Source organism: Chlorocebus sabaeus, chromosome 22, assembly GCF_047675955.1.
Source record: "Chlorocebus sabaeus isolate Y175 chromosome 22, mChlSab1.0.hap1, whole genome shotgun sequence".
In the NCBI taxonomy this organism is placed as follows: domain Eukaryota; kingdom Metazoa; phylum Chordata; class Mammalia; order Primates; family Cercopithecidae; genus Chlorocebus; species Chlorocebus sabaeus.
Genome location: NC_132925.1, coordinates 74,105,685 through 74,126,395, shown reverse-complemented (window position 1 = coordinate 74,126,395; position 20,711 = coordinate 74,105,685). Strand labels below are relative to the sequence as shown.

The 20,711-nt window shown below is 40.3% G+C and overlaps 1 protein-coding gene and 1 pseudogene across 19 annotated transcripts in view; one reads left to right on the top strand and one right to left on the bottom strand.

The window, feature by feature from the left end:
- The window catches only part of MAGI1 (membrane associated guanylate kinase, WW and PDZ domain containing 1), a 675,347-nt gene that overhangs the window by 313,701 nt on the left and 340,935 nt on the right, over positions 1–20,711 (bottom strand). The window lies entirely within an intron of this gene.
- Positions 13,014–14,387, top strand: LOC103227851 (interleukin enhancer-binding factor 2 pseudogene; annotated as a pseudogene).

Below are 20,711 nucleotides of genomic sequence, written 5' to 3'. Positions count from 1 at the left end.
TATTTTTAGGAAAGGGGCCAAGGTGTCAGAGGCTATGCATCACAAGAACAACCCCTTCTTTCTCTTTTACTAACACATTTTGGCTTTCCCTAGTTTCTAGCAGCAGTTATTTCCAAGGCTTTACGTTCTCAGACAGTTTCAACACTGCCTTTCCCCTCAGAGTCATCACCAAAATAAATTTTAAAAAATTCCAGCGCGTCCTTCACTTTTTCAGTATTCCCACTCCTGCTGGCCCCAGGTGTTCTCTGGTTTTAAGGTTGCCCACCATGCAACCCGCTGTATAATTCAGAACCTGGTACACTTCCCAGGCACATCAGTAGTCTAAATTTGTACTACAGCAAAAGCTTCAAGGGCTTAGTCAGTTGCAGATCAAATATTTAAAAACAAGGATTCATCTCATCACTGCAGCCCAATAGATGCATTTAGTGCTAATAAATAAACTTCAAACTTCCTGCAGACACTGAAAAATGCATTCCCAATTTGCCTTTGCTCCTGGTTCCCAACAGACAGGAGAGAGGGCTCCATTGATATTCCAGAGCTGCACTTCCCAAGTATTCATGCGGCCAGCTCTGCTGTATCTCGTAAGATAAAAGAATCTGAAATTAGAGGAAGAGAAACATTCTGACCAGACGCTCTCTGATCTCCCCAACAAAACTTCAACCACACTGTCAGTCTCAATCACAGTGTGTGGGCACTGAGATTCACGAGGCCAGATGAAAATAAAACTATGATATTCATTTACGTGGGTGATGGAAGGGTGGATGAAAAGCTCCATATGTTCGGAGTTTCAAGTATAATTTGAAACAACAACATATCAGCCTTAAAAACAGAACCCCCATGGCCTCTAAATATCAAGAATAGTAGAAGATGCTTGCCTAGAATAAATCAATTTGGAAAGCTGCAGTCATCAATCTCAAAGTAATTTCTGCCAAAGTATAAACGGCGATTTAAAAACAGAGGGAAAATGCCAGAAAAATACTACTTGAAAGCTTTATTAATAGTACAGTATAGAACACAGAAAAAAAATATTTATTAGAGAACTTGTGAAGAATACACAGAGAAAAACTCAAGATGAATTCACAAAACAGGTCAGTACAATGAATTCACCAGTGTATTAAAAGCAGAACCAAAAAACAAACCCATCACAGACCAAGTAGGGCTTAATTCAAACATTCAAGGAGCCATCGAATGAGCTGGCTCATTACAGCGTTACAGTGACACATGTACCTCTAGTTTATGAATTTTAACGATGTAAGCTAAAAACAAGACAAAATCAAACAACAATAACAAAACTGACAACAATTGTCTTTGATAAAAGATGGCTCTAGAACACAAGCCAACCACTTCAGATGGGTTCAACCAAAGAAACAACATTCTGTTCCAATACTGGAAAAAAAAATTGGGCTGAGCTGCTCTTACTGAGAAATGCGAGAGCACAAACAGGGATGATTTAATGGATTTTCAAAGATAATTATGGCAGGACTCAATTTTCACCTTGTTTGATGACTTTAAACTACACTATATATGTCAATAGTTTAGAGGAGAAAAAACCACATGGTTACTTCAGCAAAGAATGTAAAGAAAGCATTTGATAAATTGAGGGCATACTTTTGAAAAGCTTGTAGTAAAAGCATAAAGGCTATTTGTAGCATTATGTTTGACAGAGAATTTTGGAAAAACCCAAATATACCATCTATATGAGAACAATTACAAAATTATGATGTATCTGTACAGAGAAACTCTACATAACCATTAAAAAGAAATGAGACTTATGCACTCACACATGATAATGATGAGGATACATGCAAACTGAAGGACAGGATGAAAACTTTAATCACATTTTTATAAAAGCCAAGACACATACACACATGTGTCTCTATTTAAACAGCATGAAAACACATACAGCAAATAATCATGATTGCAATAATCATGGCAAGGTCCAAGAAAAGTAATTGGAGCAGGGGCTTTTGGTTTATAAATTTCTGAATTTTCAGATTTTTTTAAACAAACATACTTCTTTTGTAATTTAAAATATAAATCTGGAGAATAAGGAAGAAAAACACTCCAATTAAAAATGCAGAATTGGACCAGGCCAGAGAGGTCATCTAGGAAAAGCTGTGTCCACCATCTCTATCAAAGGACAAGATACTCCTTTTTATTCAGACTCGGGGAGGAGGTGGCAGAGTTCCCGGGTAATCCGGTCGATTATACAACCTAAGCAGTGCAAAAAATTCTACCTTTTATCTACCCACTTCTTCTCATTCTCCACTCCAAGCCCAATCCTTTTGTTCTTTTCTCAGGAACTACAGAAAACAGATGGTTACACCATCCTTTGAATCTGTCAATGAATCACACAAAATCAACAGTGTTTTTCTGGAGGGACACTATTGTGTTCAACAATACAGAATGACATATTCCAGTTTGCTCCCCACATACAAACATACCAGACTCCATTACTAATGAGCTATTCAAAGGGATTTTACCAGATGTACTTAATTTAATTCAACAATTATTAATTCAATGACTCCCGTGCCCTTGGTATTTTATTACAAGTTGTGCAGGACCCTTCGGAAATTTAAAATTTTGTGGTGGAGAGGGAGATACATGACGAGAGAGAGATCAGCAATTCAGGGTAGTTTAAGATTAGGAGAATTTGTAGACATTACAGTTTTTGAAGCACTAGGAAAATCTTTAGAGTTGAAACTAGCTAAATAAGGTGAGGAGACAAACATTTAGGATTTTTTTTAACTTTTCATTTTCTATTTTTAAACGTCATTTTGTATTTTTGTTTGTTTTGTTTGTTTACTTAAAAATATTTTGGGAGAGGATTTTTACTATTGGCCAGCAAGGGTCAAGGCAGGGGTATAGAGCAAGGTGGAGATGGGAAGACTAAGAGGCTTCTGCAGTCACTAAGGCACCAATGACAAAGGCTGAGGGTAGGAGCACAGTCATATTGAAGATGACCTGGCTCAATGACAGACCGGTAAGGTATGGGTTTCAGTGACCAAAGGGGATTTTCATGTAACTGACAGATGTAATGAAGAAAAACGTTGAATCTGAGCAGGGTACTTAAGGTATCAGAGAAGAATCTCAGCATGTGGAAACAGGAAGGTAGTTTTAAAAGTCAACATTGGACCCAGACGTATGACGTAAGAGAATCATCACTCTGTGTTCCTTCACTCTCCACACCTCGCAGCTTTCTGCAGTGAGCACGGGAGTTTGGTGGCAACTTGCACACTTTCTCCCACTCTTTCATATCCATGTCAAAGGTCAAACTCTTCATATGCCAAAAGCGGCACCTGGGCCAAACCCCAATCCACGAAGGAATGCTCTAAAGCACTGGATATGCTGCACATGAAGACAAAAATCCAACACCATATGAATCATTGGCAGGCTGTATTTCCATTCCCTTAAAAAGTTAGCCACTTCACTCTTCACAACAGCAACGACTTGGAACCAACCCAAATGTCCATCAATGATAGACTGGATAAAGACAATGTGGCACATATACACCATGGAATACTATGCAGCCATAAAAATGGATCAAGTTCATGTCCTTTGCAGGGACATGGATGAAGCTGGAAACCATCATTCTCAGCAAACACAGGAACAGAAAAGCAAACACCACATGTTCTCACTCATAAGTGGGAACTGAACAATGGTAACACATGGACACAAGTGGGGAACATCACGCACCAGGGCCCAGCAGAGGATGGGGAACTAGGGGAGGGATAGCATTAGGAGAAATACGTAATGTGGATGACGGGTTGATGGGTGCAGCAAACCACCCTGGCATGTGTATACCTATGTAGCAAACCTGTATATTCTGCACATGTATCCCATAACTTAAAGTATAATAATAAAAAACAAGAAAGAAAACCTTTAAAAAATAAAATAAAAAGTTAAAAAAAATTAGCTGCTTATACAGCAAGGTGAGAGTAGTTTTGCATTTTTCTTAAGTATCTACTCTGCAAACCAAGAAATTAAATCAAGCTTTGTTGCTAACAAAATAAAAGAGCTACTTGGTATCAAGTAAAAACATAATGGGATTGAGGGAAACATACATACATATGTCCACTGGCCCTGAGTGGAAGGAATAGATCATGTCAGGGAATAGGTAACCGGCACTTCCTTAAGTCCATGCCACACACACTAACCCACAGCTTGCCTCACTGAGAGCAGGAAGTCCAGAGCCATCCTTTCTTCTCTTTCCTTTTGCTTATCAGCACTGCTCTTTTCAAATTTTGTCAGCCTGTTGTGTTCATACTCCTTGAACAAGAAATCTGTCATTTGGCATGACATCTCTCTCCTACCCTGGAACTCAACAGGCTCCTGAAAACCTGCAAAATTCCACACATATTTATTCTGTGAATTTTGAAAATCTCTTACTCATTTTAATGTATACTTCTAGGATGGTGATTTTCTATCCACACTGACACCTAAATGAATAATTAAGAATCATCCCATCTTCCAGCTTGAATAATGGGCGTAAAAAGTGACAGAATCCTTTTTTACTTCCGTGTTCCACTTATTCAGGTTTTCCTCCTCAATCATGTTGTTTAATTTCTCGTCAGTTAAGCATATCTTTGGACAAAGCAATTTTCCTCTAGTGTGTCAATTCTGCAGTGAAAGTTTTCTGTTTACCTGCCTACTTCCTTAGCTCAGAAAAAAACAAAATAAAATAAAAGTCTTATACTCAACTGTCACAAATACGCTTCATTTTCATTGTGTTTGATATGATTTCCATACAGTGAGACGGGTCTTAAAATCCAGCACTCAGCGACTACTTCATCTCAGGACCACCCTTTTACAGACAGCCATGGTGATAAGAGCTATAGCTGACATTTCCTAAGGATTCTTTGATAAATTTTATCACTTCCTTAACTGCATTCCTATTGCTTAATTAAGATGCCCCTGGGGCCAGGCACAGTGGCTCACACCTGTAATCCCAGCACTTTGGGAGGCTAAGGCACAAGAATTCCTTGAACCCAGAAGGCAGAAGTTGCAGTGAGCCAAGATCATGCCACTGTACTCCAGCCTAGGTGACAGAGCAAGACTCTCTCTCAAATAAAAAAAAAAAGAAAGAAAGAAAAAAAAAGCCCTCGGAAAGAAAGGCCATCAAGAAGAAAAGAGAATGACAGTCCAAGGCACAGAACCAGATACAGGGAGCACCCTCAGGAGGGACTGCATGCTGCCTGTGACTCAAGGCCCACAACTCTTGGTTGGTGGTTTTCAAACCCACTGTTTTCCAACAGGGGTGGGGGGGAAAAGTCACCAAAAATTGTGTTAATAACTGTTGCTGATTTGCAAATTATTTTTTATTTTTCCTATAAACTAGAACAAATCTGGGACACGTTTATTTAAAACAGTACTCTTGGTCTTGCATGCCAATATGGCCTAGTTTCCATGAAGCTGGCTTGAGTGGTAGCAAAGACTAGGACTACTGTAGGACCAGGGTATGGCCAAATAACTCATATTTCAGGCTTACTTCTTAAGTGGGATGAAGGCGTACAGAGTCCTTACTTAGAAGGTAAAAAGATTAGTTCTCTCTCTCTTTGATCCCAAAGCTTGTTCCCTTCTAAGTATGGAGATAAGAAAGTTGGGACAGCATCATATAGACAAAGGCCTTACGTCTCTCACTTTTTTCTTTGTACACTTTCTATTCTTCCATGGCATTGGGCAGTATGGATCTAGCACCTCCCTTGGATTCCAATTCCCTACCCTATTCTCACCTCAGCCTAGACCCACCAAGGGACAGCAGCCCTGAGTGGGTCTTCACCAAGCTATAAGGCACCATCTCTTGCAGGTCATTCATTCCTTCCTTTTGATCTGTCTCTGATTTGAATATGATAAGACTATGGTGATCACACCATTTATCATTCAAACAAGGGAGCTCTTGTGATGGACAGCTTATTGATTGATCAATCGATTGATGTATTTATTTAGAGACAGTCTCTTGCTCTGTTGTCCAGGCTAGAGAGCAGTGGTGCATCATAGCTCATAGAATCTTCAACCCCCTGGCTCAAGTGATCCTCCTGCCTCAGTTTCCTGAGGAGCTGGACTACAAGCACACACCACCACACCTGGTTAATTTTTATTTTTTAATTTTTAGTAGAGACAAGGTCTTGCTATGTTGTCCAGGCTGGTCTTGAACTCCTGGGCTCAAGTGATCCTCCAGCCTCAGCCTTCCAAAGTGTTAGGATTGCAGGGGTGAGCCTCAACACCTGGCCTGAGCCACTACGCCCAGCCACCACTTGAAATAATGTAATAATGATATAATATGATATTTTAATAGTTATTAGAATCATAATAATGATAGCAATTATGGGACAAAAGGCATACATACTAGAATTATCCTCCCAGGCAAGTCAAAAAAAATATAGTATAAGTTTTTTCTCATAATGGGATGGAAAGAGTCAGTATTTTAGCTTGGGCATTGGGAAGATGAAGAATTGATTTTGGCCTACTTTAGTTCTTAAGCTGTTCTGGCAAAGGATTTCTCCATAGGTCCACAGATCCAGACCTACTTAATCAAGATCTGTAGTGGGGCTTAGGGACAAAGCACCTACATTCTTGTATTTTGATTTATTATCTGTGCATTAGTGTCTCAGGGACTTTGAAAACAGGGCTTAGGTACTATTTTGTCTACTAGCTAAAATGCCATTATAGTTACTTAAGAGCAACCACTTCATTATTTATAACACCAAGAATAATTCTAAATCCTTTCTCCCTGAATTTATTCCCTCTCTCTTCCAAAGACCTGGGTCTCATTTATAGACCACAATCTAGAAACATCTGCCCCAAATAAGCTATGCCCACAATTCCATTACTCACTATAGTCCCTGGAAAGTAACAAAGCACCTATATGACACTGAAAGATAAAATCCTTATTTTATTCTATCATTATTTTAGAATGTGAGTTATATCACTTTTCACTCTAAATGAACCACCCAAACATTTTTAAGAAAAAAGCACTTCATATGTTTATATATCCAACTGGGACAGACATTACAATTTACACTATCATTTTGCTGTCACATTGTTTGGAAACATTTTCCATAGAAGATAACCCCTGAAAACTTTCTGTTTAAATAAATACTAGCAGACCCTTTGCACATCTATTTATGTTCAAGTTTACTGAGACTCGGCGCAAAGCCATCTTGCTTTTGAACAAAGCACTCATAGACAAAAAGTACTTTCCATATCTTCATCCCCATTCTCAATTATACAGCTAAATTTGAACAAAATGAAAAGAACTTAAGAATTAGATGCCCAAGTGAGTAGATGATACAAAAGCAGAACAAATTCATAGTAAGATGTTTAATAAGAGTTTTGGAGGGTTTTTTGTTTTTTTGTGTGTGTTTTTTTTTTAATGGAAAGATGAGGTCTCACTAGGTTGCCCAGGCTGGTCTTGAACTTGTGACTTCAAGCTATCCTCCCACCTCAGCTTCCTGAATAGCTAGGATTACACACATGTGCTACTTCGTCCGGCTGAGTTTGGCAGGTTTAAGGGAGCATAAATAACATGATTCACATCCACAATTTTAACTTCTAGGGTTAGCTTTTAGGGTACTCAGAGGAAAAAAGAAAAAATTCCCTGGAAAAAGGGAATTTATTTCCTTTAGTAAAACAAAAAACCCTCTGAAGAGAAACCTAGAAAATGAATCCAAGATTCAAAAGTAGCATCACGGGTGGGCATGCAAAGCCAGAAAAGGAGACCCAGTGACAACAAGCAGCCCAGCCCTAGACTAGCTAAAATACTCCTTACAAAGAAGGAAGTGGGAGGAATCACTCTGCCCAATTTTAAGGCTCGTCACATAACCATAGTAATCAAGACTGTGGTACTGGCAAAGGGAAAGAGACCTAGATCAAGGGAAGAAACACAGAACCCAGAAATAGACCTAAAATATGCCCAACTGATTACTGATAAAAGTTCAAAAAGCATTCAGTGAAGGAAGGATATAGTCTTTCAACAAATGGAACCAGAGCAAGTGGCCATCCACAGGTCAAGAAAGGAGCATTGACCTGCCTCTCACACTTTACACCAAGTCAATTGTGACCTTTCTCTCTCACACCAAATTTACTTGGCATGGATCAGGAACTTAACTGTAAAACATAAAACTATACAACTTTTAGGAAGAAACTTAAGAAAAAAAATCTCGAGGATATAGGGCCAGAGAAAAAGTGACTAGGCATGACACCAAAAGCATGATCCACTCAAGGAAAATTGAATCTAATCAAAACGTAAAACTTTCACTCTGTGAAAGCCCATGTGAAGAGAATGAAAAAGAACGCTAACAGGCAGAGCACAGAGGATTTTCAGGGCCGTGAATAAAACGGTGTATGACAGCAGTCCCCAAACTTGTTGGCACCAGGGACTGGTTTCATGGAAGATAATTTTTCCACGGATGGGGATGGGGGAGGGGATGGTTTTGAGATGAAACTGTTACATCTCAGATAATTAGGCATTAGATTCTCATAAAGAGTACACATCCTAGATCCCCCACATGCACAGTTCACAATAAGGTTCATGCTTCTATGAGAATCTAATGGCAGTGCTGATCTGACAGAAGGCAGAGCTCAGGCAGTAATGCTTGCTTGCTGCTACTCACCTCCAGCTGTGCAGCCCGGTTCCTAATAGGCCACAGACCAGTACAGACCAGTACCAGTGTGTGGCCTGGGGGATGGGGACCCCTGGTATACAATGGTGGATACATGTCATTATAAATTTATCTAAACCCACAGAGCTATGTCATTTATGTCACCAGGAGGTAACCCTAATGTACACAATGGATTTTGGGTGACAATGATGTGTCAGTGTAGGTTCTCCAGCTGTAATGAAAGCATCACTCTCATGCAGGATATTGATAATGGGGGAGACTATGCATGTATTGGGGCAGGGAGTATATGGGATACTGCCAGACATGTCTCTCAATTTTGCTGTGAACCTAAAACTGCTCTAAAAAAATAAAGTCTTATTTAAAAAAAAAAAAAAAAAAAAAAAAAAAGACAAGCTATAGGTTGAGAGAGAAAATACATGCAAATCACATAGGTGACAAAGAACAAGTATCTAGAACATATAAAGAATTCTCCAACGTCAATATTGAAAAAACAGACAATCCAATTAGAAAATGGGCCAAAGACCTGAAAAGACATCTGACTGAACAGGAGATATATATATATATATATATATATATATATATATATATATGGCAAGCACATGCAAAGATGCTTAACATCATTTGACATTAGGAAAGTGCAAATTTAAACCACAATGAGAGCACTTCACACTTATCAGAATGGATGAAATGAAAACAGTGACGCCACCAAATGCTGGCAAGGATGTGAAAAATCTGGATTACACTCATACTGCTGGTGAGATGTAAAATAGTATAGCCACTCTGGCAAGTAGTTTTATAAGAAAACTCACACTCATGTAACTGCAGCACTTTGGGAGGCCAAGGAAGGCGGTTTGCTTGAGCCCAGGAGTTTGATACCAGCCTAGGCAACCTAAAGACAGCTCATCTCTACGAAAAAAAAAAATTTTTATTATCTAGGACTGGCTGGGTGCAGTGGCTCACGCCTGTAATCCCAACACTTTACGAGTCCGAGGCGGGTGGATCACAAGCTCAGGAGATTGAGACCGTCCTGGCTAACATGGTGAAACCCCGTCTCTACTAAAAATACAAAAAATTAGCCAGGCGTGGTGGTGGGCACCTATAGTCCCAGCTACTCGGGAGGCTGAGGCAGGAGAATGGCGTGAACCTGGGAGGCGGAGTTTGCAGTGAGCGGAGACAGCGCCACTGTACTCCAGCCTGGGTGACAGAGTGAGACTCCATCTCAAAAAAAAAAAAAAAAAAAAAAATCCAGGATGGATGGCGTACACCTGTAGTCCCAGCTACTCAGGAGGCTGGGGCAGGAGGGTTTTTTGAGCCCAGAAATCTGAGGCTACAGTGAGCTATGATCATGCCGCTGGATTCCAGGCTGAGCAACAGAGACTCTGTCTCAAAAAAAAAAAAAAAAAAAAAAAAACATAAATATTCAACCAACAATTGTACTGTTGGACATTTATCCCGGAAAAAGGAAAATTTTAAATTAAAAAAACAACTACAACCACCACCTGTATGCCAGTGTTCACAACAGCCTATGTATAATAGCTAAAAACTAGAATCAGCCAAGATGCCAAGATGTCCTTCAATAGGTAAGTGGCTAAACTGTGGTATACACATATCATGAAATACTACTTGGCAACAAACATTATATATTCCGTTAATATAAAATTTCTGATATGACCCAAGTTTCACAAACTGAAGATAGATTAGTGGTTGTCAGGAGTTTGAAGGGGGCCAGGGGAGAGATGGGTGTGGCTATAAAAGGGATCTTGGTGGTATCAGCACTGTTCAGTATCTTGACTGTGGCTGTAGACACATGAACCTACATAGGTGATAAAATTGTGTATAAATCTAAATACACACATACGCACAAATAAGTATAAGTAAAACTGGGGAAATTTGACTACACTTGTTAGGATTTTTTGTTTTTGTTTTTTGAGACAGAGTCCTCTGTCGCCTAGGCAAGAGTGCAGTACCACAATCTCAGGTCACCGTAGCCTCAACCTCCCAGGCTCAAGCAATCCACTAATCTCAGCTTCTCAAGCATTTGGGACCACAGGTGCACGCCACCACACCTGGCTAATGTTTTTTATTTTTTGGTAGAGATGGGGTTTTGCTATGTTGCTCAGGCTGGTCTCGAACTCCTGGGCTCAAGTGATCCACCAGCCTCAGCCTTCCAAAGTGCTAGGATTACAGGAATGAGCCATCACGTTTGGCCTGGTAGAATGTATTAATGTCAATATCCTGATTGCAATATTATACTATAGCTTTGGAAAATTACACCACTGGAGGAAACCAAACTAAGTATAGAAGGGCTCTCACTGCATTATTTCGTAAAACTGCATATGAATCCACAATTATTTCAAAATTTTCCATTAATAAAAAAGTGCTGAAGATGAGTATCATTAAGATGCATACTTCATAATAGAAGTGAAAATACCAGCATGTAAAAGTAGTGAAACTATTCTAATTTTGTTAAAATGTGAGCACATGCTTGTGTATTTTCTCATTTAAAAAAAAAAAAAAAAAAAAAAAAAGAGTAGGAGAAATTTCCGGTTAATAGTTGTTATTTCTGGGTGGTACAATTACACATGCCTTTATTTGCATTTTAACTTTTTCCTCAAATTTTAAACTTCTTTTTCAGACAGCCTCTAATGAATATATCATTTTCACATTCCAGTGTTAGAAAAGCTGCTTGATATCAAAAGCAGAAAAATCCGTCTCATATATATTTTGTATTACACACAAAGAACTAGCTTGTCTGGGGACTAAAATATTTTCAGTTAAGAAACTATCTGAGGTGGTCGTGTTAATTTAGAAGTAGCAAATAAATACATCTTTTGATTCAACTAATAAAACTCACCCTACATATTGCTATTTTCATTTCATCATTTCCATCAGTTTCTATTTTAGTAAAAATAAGGCTTTCAGGAAAACTACCAAGTACAAATGAACCTCAGAGGATGATGCTGCTCTGAACAACTGCTCTCTTGCCTTTCCAGTCCTGGAAGAATGCCAGTGGTCTCTGACACTCAAGGGCTACTGAGAGAGACAGAAACTAAGCTGGAAAAACACAATTCAGTCTGTGGTTACTAGGAAGTTAGACACTTTTTTTTCCCCGAAAATTATCTCCATTTGCTTCAGATTCTTCACAGGCCTCCACTTAACACCCTCTCGCAGCACGGTGCAAAACAAATCTGTCAGCTGCAAATATGGCCATAGAAACTTTTTTCCCCAATTACTAGGGAAACAAAGTGAACAGCAGAGAAAACACCTCCGGCAAGACTGTACAGCTCTGCTGTCATGTTCTGTGCAATAACTGTGACTCTCTACTTGATTTTCTTTGGCCCCTGGCTCAGGGGACAATTTGCTTGAACAAACTAGGAGCAGTCATATCACACCTACGAATCATCTTATGGCCTGTTCCCATTCATTGGCCTTTGGGTTCAGGGGTTCTCCATAGATGGTATCTCTCTTCTGGGCATTTTGGAAATCTGTAGGGGGTGTGCTTTTGTTTTTTGTTTGTTTGTTTTGTTTTTTGAGACAGAGTCTCGCTGTCACCAGGCTGTAGCACAATCTTGGCTCACTGCAACCTCCACCTCCCAGGTTCAAGTGATTCTCCTGCCCGAATAGCTGGGACTACAGGTGCCCACCACCACACCCAGCTAATTTTTTGTATTTTTAGTAGAGGCAGGGTTTCACTGTGTTAGCCAGGATGGTCTCGATCCCCTGACCTCGTGATCCACCCGCCTCAGCCTCCCAAAGTGCTGGGATTATAGGCATGAGCCACTGTGCCTGGCCCTGTAGGGATGTTTTCTAAATGCAGAGAGGAAGGGGATTGCTGAAGCAACTGGAAGCCACAACTGGGATTTAAGAGGCAGAATCTCTCAATGAATTGTGCTATGGCATGCATGACTTAGGACTGTCTCAGTGGACAGGAAGTGAAATGCCAAGCATCTGAGCCAAGAACCTTCCTTCATTTCACATAAAAATAAATGCACAGTATGTTTTTTATAGTTTTAATACATACCACACGCTAAACCATGCAAATTTAGAGGAAACTGCTACTTTTTCTTTGTAACTTTACTAAGTTATCATTTTGGAATATTGAATCTCCAACAGCAAGGTCGTTTCTGGTTTACTGTTGCCCATTCGAAGCATCTGTGGCAGTCACTTTTATAGCTGAAACATTCACAGTGATTCTATGTATAGGTGCAAGCATCTGACTACTTCATTAAGTCCTAAAAAGTCTTGCTATTCAAAAAGTGGTCACGGAACAGCAGTACTGACAGCACTTGGGAGTTAATTAGAAATGAAGAATCTCTAGGCATGGTGGCATGCACCTGAAATCCAAGCTACCTTGAGAGGCTGAGGCAGGAGGATCACATGAGCCCAGGAGTTTAAGACCAGCCCGAATAACATAGCAAGACCCTGTCTCAAGATTTTAAAAGAGAGGGGGGCAGGGGAGGAAGGGGCGATTGGTGCAGCTTCCATTTGGAATTTAAGGCATCATGAGGAGTGACAAAGGTCATGGTTGTGTTGGATACTTTGGCTTCAGAAGAGGCTCAGGAGGAGAGTTCAGGTCCTTTGTACCACATATCCTGTTTGATTTCTATTTGTGTGAAATGGCCTTTCCCTGGGTCAAGCCCACACCTGATACAACTTCCTTCAATGAGGCCTTGCTGAAGAGCAATCATGACCCCAGCTCCTGATTCTGCTGAGCAGGCCTCTTACCTTTCCCTGGTGACAAAAATCAACCATGGGATTGACAGTCTGATTGTGGCTCCAGGGACGTCTGAAGTGCAAATTGAAGAAGCTGGATAGGTGGGATCCTATAAAAAGAGAACCATCACTACAGGCCACAATGCAGCTGCCCCGCTGGTAATACGCAAGATTGTGCCAACACTGGAAGCTGTTGCTCCCCTGGGAAACAAAGTCGTGGGAAGCCTGAGAGCACAGGATCCTTCTGAAGTTTTGACCATGCCAACCAATGAAACTGGCTTTGAAATCAGTTCTTCTGATGCTACGGTGAAGACTGTCATTACAACAGTGCCACCCAATCTTCCAAAACAGGACCCAGAATTCCGTTGGATATCAAGGTATCGTAGAGTGCCTTAGCAGCCATCCAGCATGCCCGCTGGTTCAAGGAAAATGGTTCTCAGTCCACAGTTAAAGTTCTCATCAGACTACTGAAGGACTTAAGGTTCGTTTTCCTGGCTTTGAGCCCCTCACACCCTGGATCCTAGGCTTACTAGGTCATTATGCTGTGATAACATCGACAGACAGCCTTTGGCCCTAAACATTGCACACAGGTGTTGCTTGCAGATTTTGGGGGCAGGACTGTTCCTGCCAGGGTCCATGGGTATCACTGACCCCTGTGAGAGTAGCAACTTCAGAGTACACAGTCATGACCCTAGAACAGCAGGACACAGTCTGCTACACAGCTCAGACTCGGTCCGAATCCTCTCACATGGTGGCTTTAGGAAGATCCTTGGCCAGGAGGGTGATGCCAGCCATCTTACTTCTGAAATATCTACCTGGGATGGAGTGAGAGTAACACCTTCAGAAAAGGCTTAGAGGAGCCATTAGAGAAAAAGGAAAGAGAGGAAGAAGAGGAGACAGAAGAACCACCTCAAGAAGAGGAAGAAGAAAGCATGGAAACTCAAGAGTGACCTTCCCTTCACTCTCTTTCCTACCCAAGGGGGAACACTGAAGCTTAAGCTGGGTGCTACCACGCTTTATATGGTGGCAGACATTTCCGTGGAGTAGGGAAGATAGCAGAAAGGGAAATAAACTCTATAGAAGTGTCATTCCACTGGGTTTTGACATTGGCTTAGTAGCCAATATCAAATGTTGGTACCCTTCTTCATTATAGATGAATGGCATTATAACCTATGCCATCCATCTATAATGAAGGAGGACCAACATATTTTCCTAATATTCTAGAATCCCCACCTCCTGAAAACCCCTCTCTTAACTAATACTTCACTGCTGAAATGTTATGTACTGTTAAGTGTCTAGAATTTTTTTCTTAAAAAGTACTTCCAGTAGGAAAAAAGAAAGAAAGAGAGAAAGAGAGAGAGAAAGAAAAGGAAGAAAAGGAAGAAAAGGAAGAAAGGAAGGAAGGAAGGAAGGAAGGAAGGAAGGAAGGAAGGAAGGAAGGAAGGAAGGAAGGAAGGAAAGAGAGGGGGGAAGGGAGGAAGGGAGGGAGGGAGGGAGGGAGGGAGGAAGGGAGGAAGGGAGGGAGGGAGGGAGGGAGGGAGGGAGGAAGGAAGGAAGGAAGGAAGGAAGGAAGGAAGGAAGGAAGGAAGGAAGGAAAAGGAAGGAAGGAAGGAAGGAAAGAAGGAAGGAAAGAAGGAAGAAAGGCAGAATCTCAGGCCCCCCGCACTGGAGCTGCTGAATCAGAATCTGCATTTTAACAAGATCCCCAGGAGAAGCTTGGCTCTAGTAAACTTGTATCCAAGAATGTATTACACATACTGCAATATGCATCATTTATTGTAAGTTACTTTCCTTTTATTTTTACTTTCTATAGATACTAGCTGAGTCACTATATAATTTTTAAAATTAGGTATACTAACAGGATGCATTATCTATTTATCTCATATTAGGATAATAAAGGGAACACATTAAAAATATTTATTACAAATCAGAGAGGCACCAACTTGAGAACTACTGAGTAAGAAACTATGTGGATGCTGCCAGCTCTGTTTGTACCTTTATTTTTCTACACTATCCCTACTCTGGAAAAACAGACTGCAAGAGAAGCAAATGTAAATTTTCCTCAACTATGATTTTTGTGCCCCAAATTGTCCTCAATGAGGCAAAGTGATGTTATGTCACTAAAATGTGGCATATAATGCAACTTGACACTCACAAATGGAAACATCTGGAAATATATAATCCCTCTGAGACCCAGATATCAGTGTCTTTAAGGGAAAACAAATGCTCCAGGAGCACTTCCCTTGAACAGTCTTTTTATTTGATAAAGCATTCCATCTTACTGCCTCTCACAAGGAAATATGCCTTTGCTTTTATCAAAGAAAGTTTTATTTTAAACCAAAATAAAGACAAGTTTGGATTTTCCCAGGATACAATAAAACAGACCTGGGTTCCTTGTTCCTAACCGCCCGATTCTCCCAAACTGTCCCACCAGCAGCTCAAATACATTTCACCTTCAAATTCGCACTCAGCATCTTCTTTCCTAAACCTACATTTTGTCCTTTGTCCCCTATTTTAGTTAACAATCCAAAGTAAGTAAAAACAAAAAACCACCCCAATCTGCTAGTTCTGCAATAATAAAATATCCTTCAGAATTAACTATGTGCCAGGCAAAAGACACATTGTCCCCCTGGTGGAGAGGCCCACAGACAAGGAAAACTCCTGGTCTGGTTACAGTTACATCGTCTGGAATATTTAAAGTCCTCTTGGAATCCTCCCTCTCAATTGCTTCCCATAGTGAAATGTCAGGACCTGTTAACTTTATTTTTGTGCCAAGTGTCCATCTATTTACTCCATCAGCACCTAGTCATCTAACTAACCTAATTAGCTGCAGCTTAACTAACTAGAAGGTCAATTAACTGAAATCTTTTTTAATTCAATTCACAAGAAAAGAAGTTTTTCACAAGTCAGCAAGCTAAGGGCAAGTATATGGGATACCTGTCATTTTTACCTGCCAGGCATACATTTCTGCTGCTTCTGGCTACAGCACCTCTATTTTCTTCTGGGGATCTGTATCCCGTGCCCCTTCCGCGGCTCAGCACATGTTGTTTCACTGAGGTTGACCCTACTCCTTGGCACAAGAGTTGCACACAATCCAGCTTTGCCTACCACAGCAATAGGAGGGGCAGGAAGGAAAGGACTCACTGGGCCCAAACCAGCCAACGAGATTTAAACCAGGGACTATGTTGGAAGGATAGGAAATAAAGGTTTAATTTCCACCGCAAATGCAGAGTAGACTACGACTACATGAAGTCTATTTGCTTACACAGGCAAATATCTTCCTTGAGAATCAAATGAATTTAGAGGAAGAGAAAAACCAAGGGATAGAGAAGGGCTGAGTCCTGGTGACACACTCTGAAGTTTAAAAACCCCTCTCCTGATACACTGTCACACTGTTATTGCTGTAGCCAGTTGGAGTTGGCTTTCTGACACTTTCAAAGAAAGTCTTAACAGAAATGTTTTTAAATGCTTTTTTTTTAATTTATTTATTTTTTTATTATTATTATACTTTGAGTTCTAGGGTACATGTGCATAACGTGCAGGTTTGTTACATATGTAAAAAAAAAAAAGGCTGAAGTTTGAAAAACAGCGCTAGATACACAACTTTTTTTTTTTTTTTTTTTTTTGAGACAGAGTCTTGCTCTGTCACTCAGGTTGGAGTGCAGTGTCACAATCTTGATTCACTACAACCTCCACCTCCTGGGTTCAAGTGATTCTCATGCCTCAGCCTCCCAAGTAGTTGCCACCACGCCCAGCTCATTTTTGTATTTTTATTTTATTTATTTATTTTTGTTTTTAGTAGAGACAGGGTTTCACCCTCTTAGCCAGGCTGGTCATGAACTCCTGACCTCAAGTGATCCACCTGCCTCAGCCTCCCAAAGTGCTGGGATTACAGGCGTTAGCCACCACGCCCAGACTAGATCTACAACATTTTAACCACTATAATAGTCTAAGTTAAAAATTGATATTTTGAGTGATGCCTATGAAATACCATGATATAATACTACGATATTCTGAGCAGTAAAAGAAATTCTGACCAATATGCCCCACTTACCAAACTAGAAAAATGTGCACCTTATTTTAGACTGTCCAGAGTGACCATCCTGAGAGTATTTCTTAGGACACTGGTGCCTTAAGAAAAAAGGGGTTTCAGAGCAAATATATGTGGCAAAGTCTGCATAACACAGCCCCCTCTTGGAAAGTCAAAATGTATGAAATAGCAAAAACCGCAATTACTTTTGCACCAACCTAAATATATTAACACATTAAGGGCTCTGTAATGGTCTACACTGAGAAACCTGTTTTCCTTCTCTGACCACTTCACTTCCTTTTATAATTATTATTTTTATTTATTTTTAGCAAGAGTAAACTTAGCAGAGCATTATGTTCAGGAAAACACTGAACTCAAAGGCCACCAGCTCCATCTTAAACAAATTCCTGTTATTGTTCTCTCTAGTCTACTGCTGTATTGATAAAACTGTAAAAACCTTGAATTTCCAAATCTAACAGAATTTAAATCTCATTACCTCAGCATATCCCAAAATAATATAGTTCCAGAAGTTATACTGTCAGCAGCATAGTACATTTATCAATTTTGTATTTGAGACTGCTGTGGGTACTTGTGTTTACATCTGAGCAAGAAGAAAAAGGTATGGCTAACTGAACTGAAATCATTCCAGGAAAATAAGTGCTTAAACCAGTTCCAACCTAAGTAGCTTCTCACAAAAGCTAAAATCCTGCTTTATGCAACCAAATAGCCATTATTAAATCAAAATCCAAAGTGCTACATTTCAGAACAGACTAAAATTCAAGTTGTAGTTAATTACTCCAAAGTCAGAATTTAAATATTCTGTATTTGTGACTGAATTTATGATTGACTCTAATGCTACTTGAGCTAAATCAAGTAGACAAGTATAGGTATATGAGACCTTTTTAAAAAAAAAAAAAAAAAGTGATCTGGACATTCCTAGATCAGATGTTCTAACTTAGAACAGTGAGACACAGAACTCAAGGAATAAGTATCATTGAGAACTCTCAATGTTAGAACATGCGATACAAATCCATATTTTAAATGCTTCGATGGTCAACAAAGACAGATATTGTTTATCATTTGTTCATTCTTGCTCGTTAGCACATATGAATTCATTTAGCAGAGAGGTGCTGATGGCATACTCTGGGTTAAGAACTATACTAGGTGATGAGGACAGAGCCTCCTGTCATGTTATAGGTGGAACTGTGCCTCCCCACCAACCAAACTCATATATTGAAGTCCTAGCCCTGAGTCCCTCACAAAAAGCCTACAGTGACCTTGACTTACCCTACATAGTCTTATACAATTCATGTATCCCTGTGAGATAGCTATTGCCATCATCAACATCATCATCATCACCATCCCCATTTCGTAGATAAGGAGGCTGCTACAGTTTGAATGTATCCCAAAAGTTCACATATTGGAATCTTGTCCCACAGTGCAGCTGTGTTGAAAGGTAAGACCCTTGGCAAATGACTGGGTCATAAAGGCTCTGTCCAAATGAATGAATGAATGAATGAATGAATGAGTTATCAAAGGGGTGGGTGAGTTGTCAGGAGACTGAGACTGTTGCAAAAGCCAGTTTGGCTGTCTCTGGTGAGCCCCCTTGCCATGTTATATCCTGTGCCACCTTGGGACTGCAAAGTCCTCACAAACAAGAAGGTATTCATCAAATGTGGTCCTAGACTTTGGCCTTCCCAACCTCCAGAATTGTAAGAAATACTGTTTTTTTGAGGCAGGGTATCACTCTGTTGCCCAGACTGGATTACAATGGCACAATCATGGCTCACTGCAGTCTTGACCTCCTGGGCTCAAGTGATCCTCCCACCTCAGCCTCTTGAGTAGCTGGGACCTATCATAGGCATGAGATACCATGCCTGACTATTTTTTATTTTTAAAAAAATTTTTCTACAGATGGGGTCTCCCTATGTTGCCCAGGCTTGTCTGGAACAACCATGTTCAAGCAATCCTCCTGCCTCAGCCTCCCAAAGTTCTGGGATTACAGGTGTGAATCACTGTGCCTGGCCACATAATACATTTCTTTCTTTATAAATTATCCAGTCTCAGGGATTCAGTTATAGCAACGGAAAACAGACTAAGTCAGAAAGGTTGAAAAACTTTCCTAAGATCATGTAACCTTTAAATGCAGAGCTAGGACTTGCACCCTTGTCCACAGTGCCTCCACACAACTGGGTTCCAAGGCACCTGGAGCATAAAATATAGCACAAGAATTGGCCATGTTTCTAAGAAGGCACAGTGAGATTCTAAAGACACTGGAAACTTGAAAAAGAGAGGGAAATGCCCACAATCATACTTTCCTGGAGGACCTCTAATGCCTTATTTGAAATGTACACTGTCCTCTCACCAAAGAGGAATCCAGGTTAGCCTCTTTAGAGAGACCAAAGGCAGCCTGATCCAAGACCAGCACATGTTGAATTTTGACAGAGTATCCATATTCAGAACTTTTTTTTTTTTTTTTTTTTGGTGGAGATGGAGTCTTGCTCTGTCACCCAGGCTGGAGTGCAGTGGTGCAATCTCAGCTCACTGCAACCTCTGCCTCCCGGATTCAAATGATTCTCTGCCTCAGCCCCCAAGCAGCTGGGATTATAGGTGCGGACCATCATGCCTGGCTAATTTTTGTATTGTAGTAGAGATGGGGATTTCACCATGTTGGCCAAGCTGGTCTCAAATTTCTGACCTCAGATGATCCGCCCACCTTGACCTCCCGAAGTGCTGGGATTACAGGCGTGAGACACCGTGCCCGGCCCAGAACACTTTCTTAAAGGAAGACCAAAAAAATGAGTGAAAGATACAGACAGTTTTTTTTTAATCAGCAGAAAATCAATAAAGATGAAAATTGGTGCTGTAAAATGGAGCCAGATAACTAACTAAACAAACAGAAAACAAGAGGCATTGAGAATCAGACTTCCTACATTCTGTAATATACTCAAACTCCTTAAAAACACACACACACACACACACACACACACACACACAAAGTTGTATCTAAGCCATAGCAGCTGGGGTTATTACTTTTATATAAACACTTAATAAGTGTCATACATTGCACTCAGCAGTGTGCCTTGAGCAAATTACTTAATGTTTCCATGCCATGGTTTAATCTATAGGACCAGCATCTACCCCAACTGTCAGTTGTGGGGATTAACTGAAATGGTGTATATAATGTGCTTTGGAATATGCCTGGCAGGTAGTAAGTGCTAAAAAAAATAGGAACTGTTCTCATCACCACCACCCGGGGTTCAACATTCTAAGGAGGATTTCATCCATTCCATTTTTCAGATGAGCAAACTGAACCTTAATAAGTCATCCTCAGGGGTCAGAGAACA